Source organism: Protopterus annectens, chromosome 10.part0 (assembly GCF_019279795.1).
Source record: "Protopterus annectens isolate FY-2018-M chromosome 10.part0, PAN1.0, whole genome shotgun sequence".
In the NCBI taxonomy this organism is placed as follows: domain Eukaryota; kingdom Metazoa; phylum Chordata; order Ceratodontiformes; family Protopteridae; genus Protopterus; species Protopterus annectens.
In genome coordinates this window covers 1,360,744,005-1,360,751,414 of record NC_056744.1, presented here as the reverse complement: position 1 = coordinate 1,360,751,414, position 7,410 = coordinate 1,360,744,005, and the positions used below count along the sequence as shown (strand labels likewise).

Genomic DNA, 7,410 nt, shown 5'->3' with positions numbered 1-7,410 from the left:
TTCTTTCCCAAAATGGCTTTTACCCAGTACCCCCAACAATCCTACCTCTCTAACACTTCACATTATCAACAAATCCCCAAAACTACCCTATATCCTTAAGCTATTACCCTCACTAATCTATTTCCACTACCCCCAAAATGACCCTACTACCAGCCCATTTATAATTTATACAAGCGCTACCTCTCAGTTAACTAATACCCCTTCCCAGTCTTTCTCTACCTTCACACATATAATATCCTCCATTATCTCCCACCCTTGAACACCAGCCTTTATCCTTTTACCTCTGATCCTCCAATGAAAAGCTCCATTTCTCTACTTCTGCTACTGTTACTAGTTACCCATTTATTATCTCACTCAGTAATATTCTAGAACTTGTCTCCCCACAGGCCTCTATTTACCTTAAGTCTCTTAAATACCTTGTAACTTAACCAGTCCCACTTGGGCACATCAAACTTTTCAGTTTTTCACATGAATTTTCAAGGCTTCACTGTTATTCCCTCATTACTAAAAAAATCATGGCCATAGTTAATTACTGGAATTAGTCTTCTTCTAATAAATGTTTAATGAATTTATTGTAGCACACTTTTTTTTTAAATATTTCAGTTTTGATAGTAAGAACTGCCTATATCAGAGCTAAGCTTTTCCATATCCACCAATCCAGTAACTATAAATATATAATTACCAGCATTTCAGATTTTGATAATATGGAGAAATACGGGTTGCTGTTTATTTATTTTTTCATTTATCTATGTATTCCTTTTGTTACAATGGGTATACTGACTAGGTAAGAATGTCTTTTCAGCAGAGTCCTGGGGAGAAAAGCTGCAGATAACAGAAAAAGTATCGCTGGATATAAAATCATTATCTTCAAGGGTTTTTTGTAAATGGGGCCATTAAAACTGGTAAAATTATAGTTACAGACTATAAAATTTACAAAGAACAAATGAAGCCATTTTATTATTTTCTCTTTTTCTTTTTTTTAGTACACATTGTGATACAGCTGTTTACCATTTCATCATAAGTTAAACATAGTAATACAATGAACAGTCAACTCCAAGAAAAGTGATTATCAAAAAAACTGAAAAATAATGCCTGAAGCACGAAATGGGAAAATTTACCTTTAAGTATTATTTAGCACTCCTCCACCCCCTCCCAAATATGGGGGGAAGCCTCCCACATCTCCTAAACGTATATATATCAACTCAAAAGTCTTCCAAAAGAAGTGACTCACTGCTGGTGTGCACTTAGTAATCATATCAGCAATGATTTCCTATGGAAAACAGTGATCAAGGTTCTGATTCGCAATTTTTTTCCATGTGGGCAAATGAAGCTCAAGGAATTTCATCTTGGCCAACTATAGAGAAGCCTTTAAAAATATATGGGTAAAAGGCCTATCTTAGACAGATGAATTGCTTTTTTCTAGCTAGGCAAATAACAGATGCATTATTTAATGTGAAACGAATACTTAAATTCTTAAGAAGCAAATACATTGATAAAGAATGTTTGGGACATCTAAATTACTTTACTGCAATTTTATCTAGTAACAATACGTTTCTTATTCTGGTATTTCTATATAATGAACTGTACCACTATATGTTTTTAAATTATTTTCCTTTTATATGATTATAATAGTTGTTTCTTCTTTATTTTAGACAGGGGATTGGATTTATGGACTTTACAATACACACAGAAACAGCCAGGCTCTTGGTATCACAGTAACATCTCGAGCAGCAGATCACAGCGTTCCACATGTCACTGTTAATGCTTATATGAAATTCTATACAGATGTGTATCCTAGTCCAATGATTGTTTATGCAGAAGTCAGCCAAGGGTTTATGCCAGTTGTTGGTGCACAAGTAATAGCTACTGTTGAACCTAAGACTGGAACACCAGTTACCTTGGAACTCTTTGATAATGGAGCAGGTAATACATTTGTTAAAAATAACAACAGAGATGCATATAAAACAGGGAAAAAACTTCAAAATTACCCTGCTGTTAATTATATTATTGAAATTCTTATATTTTATTTAAGTAACAATTTTGTGTTAAATGCTGATGTTTACCAACAGTTGAATGGAACAGCTATTTGTAGCCAGTTCAGCCTGGCTTTCATTATTCCACTCAATAAGGGAGGCAAAATTAATGACATTACCGACTTCAGGTCTACTGCCATCCTTTCCCCACTCTCTAAAATCCTTGCAAAACGTATTCATGCACAACTCATGCCATACCTAACTCACAATAACCTCCTTACCCCCTCCCAACATGGCTTCCGCCCAGGCCATAGTACCATCACTGCCCTTCTCTCCTTCCTAGAAGGCATCAACCTTGCTTGTGACTCTGGAAAACTCATTTCTACCATTTTCCTAGACCTATCCAAAGCATTTGACACCATCTCCCACCCCATTCTCCTCTCCCAACTCTCCAACCTCAACCTATCCCCCTCTACAACATCCTGGTTTTCCAGCTACCTCTCTGAAAGGCAGCAAGCTGTAAAATGGAAATCATCTACCTCCTTCTTCCTACACACCCTCTCTGGTGCTCCCCAAGGCTCTGTCCTTGGCCCCTTACTCTTCAACATATTCATTATCAACTTCCACCACTCCATCCCAGAGTACTCCCTGATCCAGTATGCAGATGCCTCTACTATCATCTGCACTGCTGACTCCCCTCCGACCTGCAGTCAAAGACCCAATCAGATTTCACTAAAACAGAAAATTGGATGCAGTACTGCCATCTTGCCCTAAATGCAAATAGAACAAAACTAATGATCTTTACTCTCTACAGACATTCAGCAATTGACAACAACTCCTTCTCAATAATTAGCCAAAATAACACCCTCATTGAGACTGTGTCACACACCAAACTCCTTGGTATCATCAGTGATGAGCATCTAAAATTCGACATCCATATTCAAGCTGCCATTAAAATAACCCACCAAAAACTAGGACTCCTATACAGACACAACCGCTACCCGACTCCCTCCACAAGAAAGGCCTTAGCCTTCACCTACCTTCTCCCCTCTTTAATTAATGGCACCCCCCCTACTTACCAATTTCCAACTTGGATTACAACCCAAATTGGACTCCTGCTACAATAAAATTTGCAAATTCACCACCAACTCCAAAAGCTCATCCCACCATTGCAACTCCCTCCAAAATCTAAACTGTCTTGAGCTTCCTAACTACCTAACCTTTGTTAAACTCAGTACTGCCCACAAACTCATGTTCAAGCCATACAGCTGCACCACTCTCTCTTCCTCATTAACCCCTTATACTCCTAACTGCTCACTCCGATCAGCAAATCAGAACCTCCTGCAAATCCACAAACCCTCCCGGCCCCCTGGCCAACTTCTGTTAACATACTCTATAGCCAAACTATGGGACCCCCCCCCCCATCTTCGTAATACCCCTAACCATACCAAGTTCAAATCCCTCCTCCAGTCCTACCTATCCTCAAACTGGATATGTTCCTGCTCATCTCCTACTTGAGTCCCCAACCTTCCACTCAACTTAACCATTAAACCCTCTACTAAGCTACTATTTTCTATATTACACCTTCTCAGACAGTTGTACTTTGGATAAGGTTACTACCACATTTCTGTAAATAACAACTAGCCCTATTGCCACTCTGAAGCATACTTTCAGCCCCTCTGTAACACACCCATCTTCATCCTACATGCTTGGATACTATCTACTAGACATACTTATCTTTCTGCCACATCGTCCTTTCCTTCCGTAACTTGAAATTCAAATGTTTAATTAGCTACAGACTGAACACTTCAATCTACCACTGTAATTTTTGAAATGCAAATGATTAATTAGCTACAGACTGAACTTATAATGCTTTGTCCATTGCTACTCTGTATTCAAGTGTTATTACGCTCACACTTTATCTCTATATCTGTGTATATATAGTATATATCATCCTTGACATATGATGTATAAAACTGTCTTTGAACTTATATATTTTATTGTATTGTACTGTATTTGTTACTGGAGCTTTTCTCCCCGGGCCTCCACTGAAAACGGGCTCTTCTTGGCCCAGGGGACTTTCCCAGTCATCAAACAAATACAAAATAAAGAATAAAAATAAAAGTATGTATGTCAGTTTGCTCATGGAGTTATTTGAGAATGAATCCTTTGATAGTGGGAATCATAGAGTGAAAATATATTAATTCATATTTCAGACTTGAACTCAAGACCTCTAACATACTGCAATGGCAGTACTGCTGATGGGCCAACAAGAGCATCAGGACAAATAGGTATTGAGAGTTTTCCCTTAAGAGATTTATCCTATCAGCTAAGACAACCCGCAACACAGTATACATGAGGTTTTGGTTTTGGGTTCAAGCCCCAAATGAGTGTTAACATTATCCTTTTGCTTCTATGATTTTAACAGTGTTTAAGCAGAGTGTGCATAAACCAGTAAAAAATCCAAAAGACTACAAGAATTACAGGGGTCTCGCAGAATGTCTTTAATGCTAAGCACCTGCATCCCTCCAGGACTTCTTCAGAACATAAAAAGCAATATATCACCTCATTAAATAACACACATAATTAACTGTGCACCAATGGCAAATACAAATTAACCAATTAAAAGAATACACAAAATTCATCCAATAAGATCACCCACTAAATATTCACAGACAGCCAATCATTCATACCTATTATGGTACTTCTTAAGAATACTTTTAATTGATATTATATTGTTCAATCCAGTGAATACTCCTGCATTTAACCTAAATTGCCATTCTAATTCGTTTTCCTCAAACAAATTCTCCCAAGCTCCACCTCTGGGATCACATTTAACTTTTTCTAAGACTGCAAACTTGAATTTATTAAAATTCATAACAATTTTTGCATGTTTGGCCAGAGCATTATCTGGTTCATCATTCTTAATATCCTGAAAATGCTTGTATATACATTTTATTAAAATTCTGACTGTCTTGCCCACATAGTAACAGGAACAAGTTTGGCAGAGTGCCATGTACACCACTCCAGCTGTATTACATATTTTAGTGAATTCAAGTTTGCAGTCTCAGAAAAAGTTAAATGGGATTCCAGAGATAGAGTTTGGGAGAATTTGAGGGAAATGACTTAAAATGGGAACTTAGGTTAAATGCAGGAATATTCCTTGGATTGAACAATATAGGTATTAATTAAAAGTATTCTTTAAAAGTACCATAATAGGTTGCAAATCATTAGATGTGTGTGAATATTTAAAATGTGATCTTATTGGACAAATCTTGTGTATTCTTTTAATTGGAATCTTTTTAATTAATTTGTATTCACCACTGGTGCACATTTAATTATGTAGGTTAAGCTAGGCAATGTTGTACTGCATTTTATGTTCTGAAAAAGTCCTTGAGGGATGAAAGCATTTAACATTGAAGACTTTCTGTGAGATCCTTGTAATTCTTGTATTTTTTATTTTTTATTTTTTGCTAATATCTAAACAGAAGTTGTGTGTGTGTGTGTGTGTGTGTGTGTGTGTGTGTGTGTGTGTGTGTGTGTGTGTGTGTGTGTGTGTGTCCGCGTGTGCATGTGGGTGTGTGTGTTTGTGCTTGTTTGTGTGTATGCATGTTCAGAATTTAGCCATGATCACCATGTTGGGAGTTTCCTAACTGAAAGGATAATGCTCTTGAGGAAAAACTCAACACATTTCTACCCAGATGCTCCAATTGGTCCAGTATCAGTGAAAACAGCATGGTATACTGTAGGTCTTCAGTTCAAATTCCAAATGAGAGTTAATGAACTCAGGGATTCGGAAAGAACCCCATGATGAGCAGTGAGAATTGTGGTCAAAAGGGACTGTTTCCTCTAAGTGAAAAAATGTGATTCAGAGACACTTTAGCTGCAATAAGGAAAGACCTCATTTTTACTTAAGTTGTATGTCTCTGAATCTTGTTTATTATAAGTGCTAATTGTACTTTTCTGCAGTAATGGTGGTTTATGCACTGCATTTGCACAGGCATCCCCCATTCACTCTCCTGCACAGAATCAAGTACCCACAGTGATACACCTCTTGTCTCTTCCCAATTTGATAGCATATCCATGAGGTATCCCCTTATTTCCTACCTGCCCTCATAAATAATAGATGCTTACAGTCAGTCACTAACACCAGGCATTAGTTTCATTTTTCTTATTATTCATAAAGTGCATCATGATTCTAGACCTGTTACTGTACTACCTTTCAAATGAGTCCACCTGATAGCTTCAGAATCTAACCTGGTGTCATCCAGTGTTCCGCCTGTCTTTTTCGTAAAGCCTGCATCCACATGTAAGCAACCCATGCCTCTCACCTGGCCCTGGTTTTACAGATAACTCCTGCTGTTACCTCCTATATATGCCCTGGGCTGTGTCTTGTAACTCACTGACCATTGCAAGCAGTGAATAATGCCAAACATGGAGTTTCATGTTTGTTATTATGTGAAAAACACTCTGATATACTAACTTCTCACACACAGAGCATTACGGATCCCACTTGATAAGTTGCTTTCTGTGTAAAGTGTGCAGGGTTTTAATCTCCCCACTTTTATTTTAACTGTTTTTTTAATTTTTAAAGTTATAAGGCAATATATTACAAGTATCACTGTTGCCTAATTGTGGTGCAGAGGGCTGGGTCCATATTAGGTAATTGAAACTTTAGGTAATCGAATACCTAAAGCTCAACACCTAAACCGTGAAAGCTCTAAACATCGAATAGCCACTTACGTGAATTTTTTCGTACGGAAAAAATTTGCTTGGCCATTATCGGGAATCTGCCCTTTTCTCCACTGTAGAGCAATCTTGGAGTTGGTATATTTAGTTAGTGGGGGTGTGGGGGTGCACCCCACTTGATTAGGGTTTGAAATTTTTTTTTCGCCAGCCAAGTGAATTTCTTCCGTACGAAAAAATTTGCGGAAGTGGCCGTTCGATGTTTACATTTTTCGCTGTTTAGGTGTCAAGCTTTAGGTATTCAATAACCTAAAGCTTTAACTGTATAATATAGACCCAGAGGGCGAATACTCAGCTGTGCATAAATGCAGACGATACAGGGTTTGAATGCTTTTATGTGCCTTTATAGCACACTGCATAGAGTACCCCTCGGTCTAGTGTTCCCACTGCCATGGGCCACATCTTTAGTGCTGCAAACCTAGTTCAATTTTCCATTTTCTATTTAAGAGCCTTTAGGGCATGTGATAAAGAGTATTTATGTGGTCTAGTGCTCCCCACCCCCCCAATACTGCAGAATTTACTTGTTAATCTAAGGGAGTATGGAGGTATGAAAGCCACCCCCCACACACACACACATACTCATCCAAACAGTACACACATAAAAACACACACACAGCCCCCAAACACCCAAAATAATGCAACTGTTCACATTCACACACACACACACACACACACACACACACACACACAC

The 7,410-nt window shown here is 38.0% G+C and overlaps 1 pseudogene; it reads left to right on the top strand.

Moving 5' to 3' along the window:
* Positions 1–7,410, top strand: part of LOC122814278 — a 519,638-nt pseudogene that overhangs the window by 453,909 nt on the left and 58,319 nt on the right.